Consider the following 17,308-nt stretch of genomic DNA (forward strand, 5'->3'; position numbering starts at 1 on the left):
CCAGCTGTCCTCCAGGCTCCGGGGGCAGCTGTGACCCCAGCTCCAGGGGGTGGGGGGGCTGCTGCCTGAGCCACCGTGGGTGCCACGGATCCCATGGATGCCGGCGCCACAGTTCCAGCTCCTGTGATGGTGGCAGTGGGCTGCAGTCCGGGGACTCCGGGTGTGGCCATGGCTCTGTGGGTGGTTGCTGACTTGGGATCCTGATGCTGAGACAAGAGCTCCTAGAGGAAATGGGAATACAAAAGGCCAGAAAAAGCCATCCTTCCCACCCCATGAGGACGCAGCCTTTCCTGCACCCCCCATTTTCTCTTGCTCAGGCTGAGCTGGGGTTGTCCCTGGGGAGGGTCCCAGCTCTCCCTGCTTGGTCCAGGATGGCACAGCCCCTTCCCTGCTGCACCTGCCAGTGATTGTCAGCACCTGTGCCTGAGGTCATGAAAAAATAAATGTTCTGTTCCTGTTACCCTGGGTGATTCCTGTGTCATTCCACTCTGCCCCTACCCTCAGTTCTTTTGCCAACACTACCCAGCTCTGTGGACAGAATCTTCACTCTGGATCAGGAATAAGAGCAGATCAGTTCTCCGCCCCACACTTAGAAGGGAAATGGAGAGGTTTTAGGCCTGATGGAGACAGAGGATGAGGGGTGTATTTATTTGAAGCCCTGCAACTCTCAGTAAAGGGACAGATTTTTCCTGTGAAATCTGAGTGTCGATCCAATCCGGAAATTGCCATTGTGTGATAAGGTACTTGGATTTATTTTGATAAACTATTTCTGTGTCCTAATTAAGAAACAAGGAATCGGGAGGCAAATGAACAAAATACGCAGAGGAAGAGCTGAATGAAAAGATGGAGGAAGGAGACAGAAGCCTCCAGAAGGAAAGTTAAACTAAGGGTCTGTGAAGTGCAGGAAGAGAGATGGAAAGGAGAGAAGTGTTTAAATTAATAAGGTCTGGAGGGAGTGATGTGGCGGGAAGTTCCATCAGTGAGATGGTAGGAGTGTGTGACATTTAAACTTTAAGAACAAGAAAAAGGGAGAAAATGAGTAGTGCTGCTGGGATTATAAATGTATGTAATTTCAGGAGCAAACATTTATTAGACCCTCAGCTCCATGAATGCCTACAGTGGCAAACCTGGAGAATGCGAGCACACTGGCTGGCAGGGCCCGGGAAGCAGCCTTGGAGGCTCAGAAGTGCCCCTCACTGCCACTCTCAAGAACTGACAGCTATCCCTCTGGTTGAATCCAATCTAAGTGGAAAGGGATCAGGGTTAACCCACAGAGCTGCCTGCTGGGACACTGGAGAGATCTTGGGAAACTAGAAATGGCAAAACAAATCTTTCAAATGAAGTCCCAACGGGGAGTTCCCAGCAATGGAGGAAAGTAGATTCCCCAAACCTGAGCAGGGTGACACCACGTCCTAGCCCTGGACCCACTTATTCACTCACTGCATTTTTATTGAGCATCTATGTGCTCAGTTCTAGGCATTAGGGATACAGCAGAGAATCAGAACAAGTTTCTTCTCTCAGGCACTGACATTCAAATAGGTGTGTGGGTGACAGTCCCCGATATTACACGACGCAGAATGAAACACAGTGGCACTCTATTCAGTTGGCCATTTACCTTCTGGGACACTGAGGCTGGTCTAATAAACCTAGAGAAGACATCCACCCTGGGCTTTGAGATAGTGGCTTTGGTGGAGACCAAAAAGGATGTGAATATCTGCTAGCTACCACATCAAAAGACAACAGCCAAGAAAGGAGAGAGCACGTGTTGTTAATATTAATGGGACCATGCTGGTGCACAAGCAGCCTCTGTCCCTGTGTCCTCCCCTCCGTCTCTCCGCAGCCCCGCTGGAAAACCATCTGCTCAGGTTCTCCTTTTCTCCCATGAATATCATTTATTTGGTCACCTAAAAAGGGACAGCTTTCCTCTAGGTTTAATGTAACAGGATAACCAGACAAATCATTTTCATCAATGTTTATAAAAAACAATAATTCTTCATAACCACTATAATTAATATTTGTGACTTAAAAGATCTTTTTCAGGGCACCTGGGTGGCTCAGTCAGTTGAGCATCTGACTTTGGCTCAGGTCATGATCTCATGGTTCATGAGTTCAAGCCCTGCATGGGGATCTGTGCAGACAGCTCAGAGCCTGGAGCCTGCTTCGGATTCTGTGTCTCCTTCTCTCTCTGCCCCTCCCCAACTTGGGTTCTGTCTCTCCTTCTCTCAAAAATAAATAAACATTTTTTAAAAAGATCTTTTCCTTTCTTAAATGTGATGTTTCAGAAGGCAATGCATCTCTAATGTTATAACAAAATTCAATGGAGAAATTCCGCATGGTTTACGTAATCGTAATTTCCCAAATTGCTCACAAGCCTCATCCTTATCACCCTCACCGTCACCATGCCCACTAAGCATGATTCATAGCTCAGCTAACGTCCCTTAGCCACCCCAGCCAACTTGAATCACTCCTTCCCCTGAACTATCCCTGGAGCTCTTAGGATAAATAGCACAGTCACAGAGATACTGATACAATGGTCCTCACATGTATCTCAATTTGCAAACTTTGTCACTGCAGCTTCTGTAAATTTCTTGTCTCTGTCTCTGATTTCATTCCTTGCATCTTTGGTCTGTTGTGCCTCTATCACCTTTCAGAGTTTTCTTTACCAAGTGCTGGCTGTTAACTGGAGAAGAAGGAATTCCAACGCAGGAATGCCTGACTCCAAATGAATGCTTAAAAAGCCCATTATCATGGCCTCCACCTTGTCTTAGATCCTCCACTGTCCCCTCAACTACACTCACTGTCAGTACCAGTGTTAGCTCTTCCTCCTCGTGAGGACTCCTGGGTTCTGTGAGTTCCTCTTGGAACTGCCATCTGGGCTGACTATGCATGGACAGAGCAAGGAACTACACCCCTGCTCCTGCTGCTTGTCCAAGTACTGCTCTTACAGGCCAGGGGCCTCATCCCACCTACAGGCCCAAATGATAGCAGGTGATGCCATCTGGACACATTCTACTGCTCAGGGTCACTGCAGACAAAGGGGTCTGACACCCAAAGGCTCTGTCCTGAGACCTGAGGACTCCCCACACACATATATGACAGCACTAACCCTTGGATCAAGCTTATTTTATTACTTGTCCATCTGCCCTGCTCACACAGTGTGTTAGTTACTTAAGAACAGTGTCCAGATTTTATTCACTTCTGAATCTCCTTGGGTACAGCAGAATGCTTGGTGGGCCGCTGTATCAAGGCAACACATTCTTTTTTTTTTTAATTGTTCTTAATGTTTATTTATTTTTGAGAGAGAGACAGACAGACAGACGTGCGCAGGGGAGGGTCAGAGAGAGAGAGGGAGACACAGAATCTGAAGTGGGCTTCAGGCTCTGAGCTGTCAGCACAGAGCCCCACATGGGGCTCGAACTCACTTACCATGAGATCACTACTTGAGCTGAAGTCAGACACTTAACTGACTGAGCCACCCAGGTGCCCCAAGGCAACACATTCTGTGTGAATAACTGAGTGGATGGATGGATGGATCAATGGATGGATGGGAAAATAAAATGGCAAGCTTACAGGAAATGAGTCACTGGTATTTGAAGAGTCCTGTGACTTTCCTCACAGGAAAACTCCTGGCACCTATCTTGGAAGATATGGAGGATCCAAGGATGGAGATCACAAGGAGCTGAATCAGCTCAACACATGTTAAAGAAGGAGGAAGGGGGGGAGAAAGGATAGAAAGAAGGATAGCACGAGTAAGAGAAAAATAAGACATGACAGACTCACAGAAAGTTTAAAAAGCAGGAATTTGAACAATTTGGGGACTCCTGAATCCTTCCCATCAGAAAACCTCCTGCTCCCTTTCCCCTTTTCCTCCCAATCATCAGGCAAAGAAGCCCACAAGGAGTAGCACTGAGGGCTCCTCCCTTCCCTGTGATGCCTGTGCCTCGGTCAGGGCATCGGAGGACCCTGAGAACCCAGGATCCATCATTAAATGTCCCTTCTGCTCACAGCACAGGCACATGTTCTTCAGGTCCTTGGTGTGTCCATCCTCCTACACACCATAAGGATGTGCAAGAAGTTGTGAGAAAATGCAAGGCAGGTGAAACACTAGAGTCAAGATACAAAGGAAGCATCTGGCAGGAGGTGAGGCAGAGAGATTCCAGGCTATTCTGAAAATAGCAGGTGAGTAGCACACGACTGCTCATACCCTCTAAACCTCCATCTCAGGGGACTTGATTTTCTAATAAGTCCTCATCAAAGGTTCTAAGCTGCTCCAGGGACCTAATCTTTGATCTTCAAAGCCCATCTTCCTCTATAACTACATGGCTCCCCCTTCTGGGATAAAGGTGTGTGCCTTTGTGAGTGAATGACTCTTCCCTTCTACTCCATCCACCTGCCCTCCCTCTACCATCCTGGGCACCTAAAACCCCCTCCCTCTCTGTTCAGTGATTTCACTCACTCATCAGCACTCCCAGATCCCCAAATGAACACGCAGGGAAGGCTGGAGCCTGGAGTAATGCTCTGGAAGGGAGGAGATGAAATCCTGATCACCTGCAGGTGGCCATAGGAGTGGAGGTCTGGGACAAGGTGAAGTTTGAGGACATAAAGCTTCTCAGGATTGATATCTTATGCAGCGTTTCACAGGATCTTTGTCCCTGAAGCACTGTTTTCTTGGAGTAATGATTAAGAATACCAAGAAGGAACACTGTCCTGAATGCAGCTCAGGGAACATGGCCCAAGCCTTGGGATTATGTTACTGATGAGTTGATAGTAGAAAGGGAGAGAGACCTCAGAGAAACTTTGGGAAAGAGATCATCAGAAGGCCTTCTACGTGCCTTATAGAACAATCTAAACTCAGTGAATTCTGAGAGGAAAACAGTTTTACTTTCGTTTAGTCACTGCCTTATACATAAAATCCCTACATCAAATGCTCCCCTCCCCAGCACAGTCCTGCCCCTCTGTTGGATGGAAAACCACAGCTGAAGAACATGATGCAGTTGTCATCTCTCTGGTATGCATCCTGGACCAGGCTGGTGGGGCAACTTCAGGGGCCAGGACAGCTCTGCATCTTCTGAACAAATTCTGGGGGGATGAGTCTGAGACTCTCTAGTCTTTCTTTCAATGATGACTATGTATAGATCCTTTTGTTTCTGGGTCTGGCACTTTAGCCAAACTCTGACATAGCAAAAAAACCCAAATACCTTCTAAGTCTTGGATCATTCTGGAACATTCTCCATGGTCATATATAAGTGCTATATATCTCAAAATGCAAAAACATTATCTGAGGGGAGGTTAGGATTCAGAAGAGAATAGAAGGGAAAATGTCTTGGGGTGCCTGGGTGGCTCAGTCAGTTAAGCATCTGACTTTGGATTTCAGCTCAGGTCATGATCTCACAGTTCTCGAGATCGAGCCCCACATCAAGATCTGTGCTGACAGTTCTGAGCCTGCTTGGAATTCTCATTCTCTCTCTCTCTCTCTCTCTCCGTTTCTCTCTCTGCCTTTCCTCTGCTAGTGCTCTCTCTTCCTTTCAAAAATAAATAAACTTTAAAAAAAAGAAAAAAAAGGAAAATGTCTTTAAATTAGAAGAACAGGTGGCAGACATTTTCCTAAGAATGACTCAGCTGTTTATCATGGCCTTGCTGAAGTTTTGGTTGCAGGAGGGTCCTAAGCTCAGAAGGAGCTGTGTTTTTCAATAAATGGAGAAAAGTTTTTCATTGTTTGATTCATCATGTATTTATAAAGTATGTGGCCTGATAAAAATGCACTCCAAGGAGCCAGACCTAAACTGCTCCCCCACCTAATGCCATCATCCCATTAGCACTACCAAACCATGGAAACATCTAGAATTTATCCAGCCACACTGGGTTCTACTCCAGGAATCCAGAGCTCTAAGGATGACATTCCTGGTAGAAATGACCCTCAGAGAGTCCCCCTCATGCTTGCAAGCAAGTGGACAGCCTGCGGTGTCCCAGTCATGTCATCACACGACACATGTTCAGCCTTAGGGCCTGTGGAGCTCCCACTCTGGTGAGAAATGGAAGAACTGAGAAGGCAGAACTCCTCATGGAGGGGATTGATGAACAACAACACCAGGATGCACATGGAACCTCCCAAGCCATGCAATCTGGGGTGGAGCTTCAGAAAGACCCACAAACATCACCGCATTTTATGAAGAGAGAAAGCTCCATATTCACAGCTCCAGGGTGTTCAGAAACTTTAGAACTTATCCCCCAAGAAGCAAAAATGGCCACTCTACCACAGCTACCATGAAAAAGTGCTCATTCCATCTTCTTTAAGTGCCTCTTTCCAGTGCAGGATATACTCAAAGAACCCTCAATGATATGAGCAAAAAGGCCACTCAATCATTGTTCTGGGAATGATTCTGAAATTACCCCCCAGCAAGAGACAAGGACCACACACTGGAGGCAGGACAAGATTGGTGGGGACGTAAAGGCCCACACCCTCCCCTCCCCCATCCATATCCAGGACCACCCTTCTTCCCTGTGACCCAGTGCATTTACGCTCCCACAGGCAACTTGAAGTAAGTCATAGCATTGCTCTATTCTCAAGTGCCAGGCAGAATGTGTAGATGAAAATTGCACCCCCTTGTAATTAACGTATTTAATAGGCATTGAATATCATAATTTAATTTAAATATGGATAAAGCTTGGTTATAATACTGACTCTGATTTATATTAAAAAACATAGAAAAATATATTTATTCTAATATTAGAAATTCATTGGTTGGGGAATTCATCTCTAAAATTAAAATGAAATTCACAGGGGAAATAGCATTCAGTTTGCATCAATTGATCATACATAAAACATGGACACCTCGAGGCTGACTCTGTTACATGAAATGAGCCTAATACCACACAGACCTCATAAGCAGCAACACACTCAACAAAACTACTTCCATGAAACCCATCTGTCATTATTCACCTTTGCAGACCTCCCTTAATTAGTTCAAGCAGATGAACCACTCGTGACTGTATGTTTATGGTATTTTAATGAAGAGCACATATTCTCTGGGATTTGGTAGAAAGGTCACACCCTTTGTAATGTGCTAATTGTGACTCTGTCACTTCAGCAATTGTAGTTTCCTTCTCTGTATTTACCCTCCAATCAAGCACTGATGTGGTTCCACTCCTCCCTGCCCAAGGAATCCATGCTACTTCCTGGGTGTCAGGAAGTTCTTCTCAGGAGCCCCACTTCCTCTAGCTTCACCCTCTATCCATTTTCCACACCCAGCTCATCCAAAACATCCAGGCCATCAGCTCAGTCACCACCCCCAAGAGCAAGTGCTGATTACATATAGGTGTCCAATTTCTCCAGAGAACATGCAGGAAAAATAGAGGTCACACAAAGAACAATGGACTTTGTAGTTATTTGTTTACATTACAGCACTTAGAACAAAGGAACAGACTCCTTATTTATCTATCTGTCCAGGTTATGCATCATCCTCAACTCTACCTCCCACTGCAAAGTGTGAACGTGGGGCATGGCCTCTGTTAAGTATGTCTACAGGCATGAGTGGAAGGTTGCCTAACTCTTTTTGGTCAAACATATCATCTTGCACCTGGAGCTGGGCTGGGAGACTTTGGTGTTGCCAACCTCCCCAACAATACACTAACCCAAGAGCTCTTGTCCTGGACAACTCAGTCCCACAGCCTACTTAGAATCAACTTTCTCTGTCTTTCTCCCAACCAGCTGAATGTCCAGCTAGGGCAGGACCTGAACAAGGATACTTAGGAAGACAGGCCCAGGTCTCTATCAGAGGAGAGGGAAGAAGGGGGTCCAGAATGGAGACAGCAGGAATACTGAGGGGTTAATGAGCAGGTTTATGGGATATTTCAGTGCTTCTGTGACTTGCAAATGCCATGGGTGTTTATAGACCCATCCTCTTCCTAAACATGTTCTGAGACATAAACTCATCCCACCAGACATCCTGGAGGAAACTTTACCCAAAAGGGTTTGTTCTTCTCCATGATTACATGGAGACAAGACACCATGGGAGCCAAATTAGAAAAGAGTCAGTGTTCTTTTATAGAAGGAGGTTAAAGAGAAAAAAAAACATCTCTCCAGGCTGAATTAACTCCAAATACATTTTCTTCGCTTTTCCATATTCCTTAGTTCACAAGTAGAACATGGAACCCATCAGAGAAGAGACATTGGCCAGAGACTTTTTCAACACCCTGCTTTTACTTTATTCTCTCCAGGGTCCTTGATCCTGCTGAGATGCCCTGCTAGCAAAACCAGCAGCAATGCCAGCCTCTCAATGTCCCCGGAGTGTCTACCTCCATGCCCAGCCTGTTGCCAGTTTCCTGATAGCGACCCTGCCCTGGGGGCTGCTGTGGCCTCAGTTCTGGCTGACATCAACTTTGAGTGTCATCTACCAGGGATCTCTAGAGACAGATTCAGAGACTTAGCAGTGCTCGTTATGTGCCACTAGAACTCCTCTTGGTGAACTTAGAGGTGTGGAGAAGTGGAACCAGAATCAACCAATAAAATTTAGATTTGAGACAGAAGCCAGGAGTTTTCTGTTATGATTCCATCACTAAAAGCTGTCCCTGACAAGTGAGTTCTCAATAGTTGTAGAGAGACAACTTCCCAGACCAACCCCATAGCCATTTGTTCAAGCATTCATTCATTCAACACATATTTATGTGGCATCAGTCTAGGTACTTGAATCAGTGAGGAAAGGGACAGACAAAAACCCCTCCTCTCAAGAAGTTTACATTCCAGTGGGTCTATTGGAGGTATCTTCTGATTTCCTTGCAAGGCAGCATATTTAGACAAAGGTGGCTGAATATAGATTCATTTGGCTTCTCACACTTGAACATTGGATAGACACTAGTAAAAGGTTGCTAAACCCAGTTAAGACACTCACAGGCAAAATTTCGAGAATTGGATATTGTTAGTTGGGTGGTGACAAAAAAAAATCTAATGTCTGCTTGCTTCCACACCAAAGGTAAGAGCAAAGTAAGGCAAGGGGATATAGTGCTGGTAACAATGGAGAAATGTCTGTTTGAAAGTTGGCCTTGTTTCTTTCCCACTTTTTCTTATTCAGTCTCCAAATCTCAGTAAAAACCTACACTGATACAAGAATCTTGAAAGTGCTTCAGTTTCCTACTTGGCTACAAAATATGGGAGCATCTAAAACAGGATGTCCACACTAATGACCTCTCCTGCATCAGGATAATCAGATATACTTAATATGTAGTAGTGTTTTATCAAAATCTGTCATTGTAAGATATACTGAAATGTAAATGATTTGTCCCATTCTTCAGGATTTTTAACTTATGATTCAGGGTGAAATAATATATCTATCATTACAGTAAATTCAATGAGAAAAATACTACACAGCTCAGGTGACTACAACTTTCCACAACCTTTGTCCACTTTACGTCAGGTATTCACAATTATCACCATTATCTGCCTCATTATTGTCACACCCATCAATTATCATTCATTTATGGTCTAAACTCTTAGCCACCCTGGCCAATTTGAAACATCCTCTTCTCTGAGTTACTACTCCTGGCTCTCTTATAATCAATGCTATAGTCACTAAGAGACTGACAAAATGGTCCTTAAATGTGTGTTAATTTGCAAGACTTGTCACCTCAGCCCTTGTCAATTTCTTATCCCCATCTCTAGATTTACCTGTAACAGCTCTGGTTCATCATACCTCTTTATAAATAGTTTTTCTTTCCTCTGATGCTCCTGCCTTAACACCGCTATGAAGAGAAGGGAGGGATTCAAAACTGGCAGTGTCTCTCTCCAAAATAAATGCTCTTAGGGACACCTGGGGGGCTCAGTCTGTTGAGCTTCCAACTTCAGCTCAGGTCATGATCTCACGGTCTGTGAGTTTGAGCCCCACGTCGGGCTCTTTGCTGACAGGAGCCTGGAGCCTGCTTCTGATTCCGTGTCTCCCTCTCTCTCTGGCTCTCCCCCGTTCATGCTCTGTCTCTCTCTATCTCAAAAATAAATAAACATTTTTTTAAAAAAAAAGGCTCTTAATGAGCATATATTTCTGCCCCCAAGGTCTTAGATACCTTCAGCAGTCCCCGGGCCCCCTTCTCCCCTCCACACCAGCATTATCTCTTTCTCCTGATGGATACCTGGAGGTCTCTTGGGTTCCCTGAATTCCTCCTAGTTGCCCTACCTGGGATTTCTATGCATGGACAGATTATAGGCTTTACATCTCCACTCATCATCAATCATCCCAAGTGATAGGAGGTGACATCTGGTGACATCATTCACTCAGAGTCACTGAAGAGTAACAGGGGACTGATGCCCCAAAACTCTGACCTCAGGCCTGAGGACTGCCCACACATGTGTATTACAACACCCTCAGTTGGCTCATGCTTATTTCACTACTTGCTTCTCAGCTTCACTATGCTGCCAGCCTAAGGATGGGGACAGCATCTTCTTTGTTCTTGAAACTCCTTTGCTCAGGAGAGTGTGTACTATCTCAATATATGTGATTTTTAAATCTTTTAAAAAGAATGAATGAATAATTTTTATGTATAAATTAATGAAAATCAAGAAAGGCAGACCTACAAGAAGACTGAGGAACAGGTATTTGAACAGTCTTGGGGGTTATTGGATTCTCTCTCTTCTCAAAACTCTTGACACCTGCCACAAAGGGCCTGGGGATGGAAAGTGTAAGAAGCTGCCTCATAAGTAGGACTTTCCACCCTCACCCCTTCCCAATCCCAGCACCCATTTTCTGCCTGCAAACTAAAACAGGGAAAGAGCTCCAAGATTTGATCAATCCTCTGGAACCAGAATCCCTCAACACAAGTTACTTTCTATTTCCCTACTCCTCTTTGCTCAGGAATTTTCCCTAAGCTCTGGGTTCAGAACCAGAAGCTCTGAAGTAAATAGAATCATTTTTAAGTTGATAAAATCACATATAATTCTTTGTCTTTTTACTTTGTCCAGATAGAGTCCAGCTAAACTTCCCCCAACATGTCCTGGAAGCAAAACTAGTAGTAGTATCAAGCCCCTCCCAAGTGTCCCCCCAAAGTGCCTACTCAACTATCCTGCTCAATACCCACCTACAGTCTCTTCCTGCTGAGCCTAAGCTCTGGGGGCTGCAGTAGTATCAGCTGTAAGGGGAAACTGGGGTCTACATAAGAGTCTTAGAGATACATGCCTTCAAGTTGATACTGAAGGTATGTGGCAATTTCTGGCTACCTCTTTCCATTTTTCTTAAGAATGACTCAGCTGCTTGCCATGGAATATATTTGTTATGGGGTGGGAGGAGGCAGAACAGAATGGAGAAGGAACTGTGAGATAAGCAAAAGAAGAAGGATTTTGTATTTGTTGATTCATCTTGACTGCTGATATGGAATGTCCAAAATGGTCTCCAAGGAGCTAAACCTGAGGTCTACACTGCCTGATAAAATGTTCCTATAACAGCAATTGTAATGACTAAATCATGAAATTTATCTAAGGCTCTGAGGATGGGACTCTTGGGATTAGACATTCTCAGGGAGTTGCCCTGGCACTCTGGGGGAAGTGAGTAGGCTTAAAGCTGTTCTCTGTCAACACAGGATGGCCACTCTGCATGTGGGACCTGCAGAGCACCTGATGGCATGAGGAAAAGGAAGGATAAGATACAGGAGCAACTCATCAAAGTGGAGGTGAGATTAGTGGGCTCCATCTCTGGGTCTTGTGTAAAGCCTTCTAAGACAGACAGAGGTGGGACTAAGAGCCTAAGAGACATCCATTGGTGTTGAATGAAGGACAGGGAAAACTGACCATCAACAGTTATTTACATACTATGAAACTCTTCATAGTATGTGATTTGTGTTACTTTTTCACAAATTGCTCACTCTTCTCTCCTCCAGTATCCCACCCCACTCCCTTACTTTCCACCCATCCCCGCCTTCACCAGTAACTCGGGGCTGCAACCCACAGTGTGGGGGGAGGATGGCATTCTGGCTGCTGCTGTGTTAAGGACAAGGCTTGCTTCTGTGCCCCACAGCACTTCACTTCTGTATGGGTACTATGTATCATTGGTGTAATGAATACTCCTATGTTTGTTCAATTGGCTATACTGAATGCTCCCTGAAGAAAGACACCATACCCCCTCCCATTTTCACTGCTCTATTCCCACTACTGGCCATGACACTGGACCCATAACTGTTGCTGAGAAAAGAGCAGTCCCAGATTGTTGGCAACAAGCTACCTTAGATCTAGGAGCTAGGTTATGTGTTCACCAGTTAAATACAAACAAGTTCATGGTATTCCAACCTCAGACAAGCTAAGTCTGGGATTATGAGGAAGCAAGGCAAAAACAAGACCCTGAGCACCAACAAAATAAGATCATTGTCCAAGCCACAAAAATGACCAACGTCCCCTTTGCTCAGCCAACTAAGGAATTGCTACTTCTTAACCAATTATGTCTTTAGCTTTGCCCCATTCCTCCTGCTTCTAGGTAAAAATTATCAAGATACCATATAATAGAAATGCTTCTGATTTCTGACAGTACCCAAGCCAGAGCAAAACTTCACTACCTTGAACCTTCCCCAAAATTACCTAACACAAGTCCAAATCCTATAACAAGCTCCCCTTAATGTCTTCCGCATGGTGTACTATCTTCTTTATTGCAACAATCCAACCAACACAACTTTGTTTTACTATAGTTATATTCCAGTACAGGTGGTCTTTGGATGAGGAATATTAATGATGTTCAACAGAATTTCACTAAGTAAAAGAATACAAGAATGAATGAATGACTTAAAGGAGAAGGCATTTCATATCAGGGTTCATGGTAGCAGTTAGGAAAGGGAGGGGGTTCAGGGAAAATACAGGACCTCTGAGAGGAAAGATAGGACTGTCTCCATCGACAGCCACAGAACAGAGACCAGGGTGGACTCTTTAGAAAGTTCAGAATTCCCTGGTACATATCGTAGTTAGAATTGCCCTCTTCCTGTCTGGCATTCTTGGGGCCTCCATCACCAGTGAAACTGGAAGAAATAGCCGTGAGATTTTCAGCACTGTATGAGCCTCTTTAGCTTTATCACCCAGACTGGTATGAGAAAGTACTCATTTTACCTTTCATGAGCAATTCCTTCCAATGTATTATTAATTGGTGCAGTCCTCAGAAATGTGATGGAAATGGACACTCTAATATAGCCCTAGGGCTAAGCCTACAAATATCCCCTCAGCAAGAGACTCCTTCTGGAGACAGAAGAATAGCATAGAGGATGGCCAAGGCAGCTCCAACCCTTTTCCCCTTCCTCCATCCCCAGCCACCATTCGTTGTGCAACTCATTCTCCTACAGGTATCTCAAAGTAACCATGGAATCCCCATGGTCAAAAGTGGTTAAGTTGTAAAATGCATACCCTTATAAGGAATTTTATATATAAAAGCAATAAAACCATAAAGTACAGAAAAGAATCATATATACTGACCATAAAAATATTTTATTTATAATTGCCACATAATTTAATGTTACACATTAATTGTTAAAATTAGATATTAATAATTAATGTTCTGTTGTTCTAAATGTAATCTTTTAGATACAAATAGCAAAATGCGGTAATTATAAGATGAGATCAATGGGAATTTGTCTTTAGTACTGTGATAGAATTCAATGGGAAATAGGATTAAAATTTTATTTTATCTTTTTAAGTTTATTTATTTATTTTGAGAGAGAGAAAGAGGGAGAGTGCAAGTGAGGGAGGGGCAGAGAGGGAGAGAGAGAATCCCAAGCATCACCCCACTGACAGCCCAGAGCCTGACACAGGGCTGGATCTTGTGAGCCTTGAGATCATGACCTTAGCCGAAATCAAGAGTAGTATGATTAACTGACTGAGCCACCCAGGTGCCCCTCAAATTTTATTAAACATAACTACACACAAATGTTAGAAATGATCAGATCTGTTCTATGAAATGTAATGCATACAATGTCACCACCATCATCCAGCCCATCATTAGCAACATATTGAACAAATCATCTTTATGACTCCCATCAGTTACATTAAATATTTCACGCTGGTAGATAATTTCATTTTTCATTATCAATATTATTACATCCCACAGGAAACTAACATAGATAAATTGGATTTTTATCATACTAAGTATAAGTCTTGTGATCTCAACTTTGTAGGTCCTCTTAATATTTTGTCTGCTTATTTATATAATCCTCCCTCCCTCCATTCTCTGAGGGGCCCACCTGTCCCAGATGGGGCCTGATCCCATCCTCCACCCATTTCCCAACATGCGTCACTCCCAGGGTCCAGTGCTCTCAGGTCACCCAACATCTCCAGAAGTCAGGGGCCGGTTTTATCTGAAAAAATCAGTACCCTTGAAAACTGATGTCCAAAAGACAGAGTTTTTTGGAGACATTTGTATCACAGGACAAATCACATGGTAGCACACTGACATGTTTGCTTCTCTGAGGTCTGTCCAGTTAAACTTGAAATGCTAAAGGTCAGGAAATGTGCCATGTGCATCTCTACCCAGCAAAAATGCAAGGGGCAGAGCTGAAGTGAAGGCATCTGAGCTGAACACATGAGTGAAAAAGAAATGGTCCCCAACACATCTGGGAAGCAGTCATCAGGAGTTCCTGGTTCCCTCTTGCCAGACATCTTGGCAAGCATGCAGGAAGCAGCCGGAGACTAGGATATGAGGGTGCCAGGCCGTCACCAGCTGGAAGCCGAGCTACCCAGCCTGAGTGGCAGGGCCCGGGCTTTGGACAGCTTGGTGACTGCAGGGCGGCCCACCAACAGTGAAGCTTCTTGTACTCCCACTTTTAGGTAACTTGGCCTTAAAACTACTTGGGGTATTGTCTGTTGGGGAATTGCCCTCGGCAGGCCCCCTGGGAAAAGAACCATTAGGGAAGAAAATAAGGTTCCGCAAGAAATTGTGCAGCCTTATGTTTAGCCCTTGCCATCCCCTAAGGAGACTCCTCTACTTATAGGAAGGATAGCCTCGTACCTTTGCCAGCAAAGAGGGCCTGTACAGTAGAGACATGTGGATTTTGAAAGCCTCACTCCGGCAACTAAGGAGTATATCTCTGGGCACAGGTGACTTCAACCCTTAGGCCCACCTGGCCCCTGGAGGCATTCCAGAAGATGACTGAACCTAGTCAGTTTAGCTACAGAATGGTTCATTGGTTACTAAGTGCATTGTCTCTCTGAGAACGTATGAGGCATGGGTTTCTAAGGTTTTTTCAGCCCCTTTCTGGCACCTTGGACCAAGGCAAACACATTGTTCTTCTGGCCTCATGTGGTTAGGAGATCATGTCCCTGTAACTGTTCCACTTGAGGTGTTAGGAAATGGAGGGCCTTTCACAAGAACAGCAAAGCAAGTGCTTTGTAGATTATAGATAAACGTAGATGCATAATGGAATAATGTAAGAAATTAATCTATAATCAAAAGGTAGGCGGGAAAGTTAGGGGAAAATCACCATGGTATTTCTTAAAGGTCATTTACACATAGGAACATTTTCAAAATTAGGTAATGTTAGAAAAACATAGATGACGTATGCTACAAGGAAATCACTAGCATATATAATGCCACGTTTGCTACAATAAATGGGCCAGTTCAACACGCTGCTGTTGTCTGTGTCCATTTTTATTTTAGTTTTAGTTTTTTTTATTTTGGTTTTTTATTTTCCAGTTTTTTATTTTAGTTTTATTTTATTTTCACCAACGCCGTTCTTTCTTTGGGAACACCTGGACCTGCTGGAGCTGGACTCCGGCAGTCACCTCCCTTGGTTGTGAAAGTGGCAGCGTGCTCGGGCCCTGCATCATCAACATGACACTGGATGAAAGCGCTCCTGCCCTGAGCTCCTCATCCACAGCCTCCTCAGCAACAGCCTCATCCTATCTTTTCTGAATCCCATGAGTGTCCCCTCAGGTAGGAGCGCTGGGAAGACAAGCCCAGATCTTAGTGGGAAAGAGGGAAGCAGAGATGTCTGTGGAGGCAGCGAGAAGATCTTGGAGGGCAGCAGAAGAAAGGGCTGGGGACAGTAAACCAGGAAGCTTTGTGAGATGCATCAGGGTCAGTGATGCACACACACCCTAGCTCCCAGCAGCCCATCCATCCTTAATCCTGAAAGATGTGCTCGTGCCAAGAGACATTCTTCAGGAGTTATCACCTCATTGGGTGTGTCTGCCTCCAAGCTTCTAGAAAGCCAGTCAGACTTGGAGCCCAGTAAGAAGACATCAACATTGTTTTCGAAGGAGGGCAAAGTGAGGGGAATGTCTTCCTAGGTCAGTTAACTCGACGTCGGTTTCCATTCTCCTCCTGAACGTCCAGAGCTCAGGAAGCAGCTGGTATTAGGAGCAGGGGCTTCATAAAACTGTACACAGAGGATACACTGGCCTAGAGTTTGCACTGACTATTTATTATTTATTTATTTATTTATTTTCCCAGTCTACTTGCCCTCCAGCTGCGATGTCCTGCGGGAACAGCCAGCAGCAGTGCCGGCCCCCTCGCAAGTACCCCCCGCCAAGATCTCAGCACAGTGCTCACCCCCAGCCCCCCCCCCGGCTGTGCTCCAGTCTCCGGGGGCGGCTGTGACCCCAGCTCCGGGGCGGCTGCTGCCTGGACCACCGTAGGCGCCATGGAGGCCGGCGCCACAGCTCCGACTCCTGTGACGGTGGTGGTGGGCTGCAGTCTGGGCAGCCATGCTGGATCCGGGTGTGGCCATGGTTCTGGGGGCGGCTGCTGACCTGGGATCCTGAAGCCGAGACAAGCGTTCTGAGAGGAAGAATCCAAGGACCATCTCAGCCCAGTGTGTTCTCTCCAGATACCCCAGTCTCCGAGCGCTTGGCCAGTGGAGATGTCCAGGAAGCCACTAAACTTCCCGGGGTGGCTCCTCCTATCTGTTCTCCAGGACCAGCCTGAAGGCCCACCCACCTCCTGTCTTCTAGAACTTGAAGTATCCGCCCCATCAATTGTCATCACCCAGGTCTGGACCTATGGAAAAATAAAGTTTTAATTCCTCAGCACCGTTAGGCTGGCGTGGGTGCGCTCCCTCTCTCTCTCTCTCTCTCTCTCTCTCTCTCTCTCTCTCTCTTTCTTTCTTAATTAAATGAGTCTAATCCAAATGCTGAAAACACTGCATGCTGGAAACATCACAGAGCACATAACACTCAGTGTTAGTAGCTATTGTTACTATTCTGACCTTAATGCTTTCGGTAAGAAACTTAGTATGTGTATTTTATGTAGAGCTATAAATCAGTCTATATTGATTGTAGCCTAGAGTTGATCTCTTCTAAATATACTATGTATATACTTTCTCTTATGCTATGCATAAATTTCTTTTTCTAGTTTTTTTTATT

General features: G+C 44.9%; 1 long non-coding RNA gene across 1 annotated transcript; it reads left to right on the forward strand.

Moving 5' to 3' along the window:
- The first annotated feature begins 15,606 nt into the window (after positions 1-15,606).
- Positions 15,607-16,975, forward strand: LOC121021014 (uncharacterized). Its single transcript, XR_005786392.1, has 2 exons — positions 15,607-15,878; positions 16,398-16,975. It is a non-coding gene; the product is annotated as an uncharacterized LOC121021014 (long non-coding RNA).
- Positions 16,976-17,308: the final 333 nt, after the last annotated feature.

This window comes from Herpailurus yagouaroundi, unplaced genomic scaffold (genome assembly GCF_014898765.1).
Source record: "Herpailurus yagouaroundi ecotype Mexico unplaced genomic scaffold, PumYag 254, whole genome shotgun sequence".
Classification (NCBI taxonomy): Eukaryota; Metazoa; Chordata; class Mammalia; order Carnivora; family Felidae; genus Herpailurus; species Herpailurus yagouaroundi.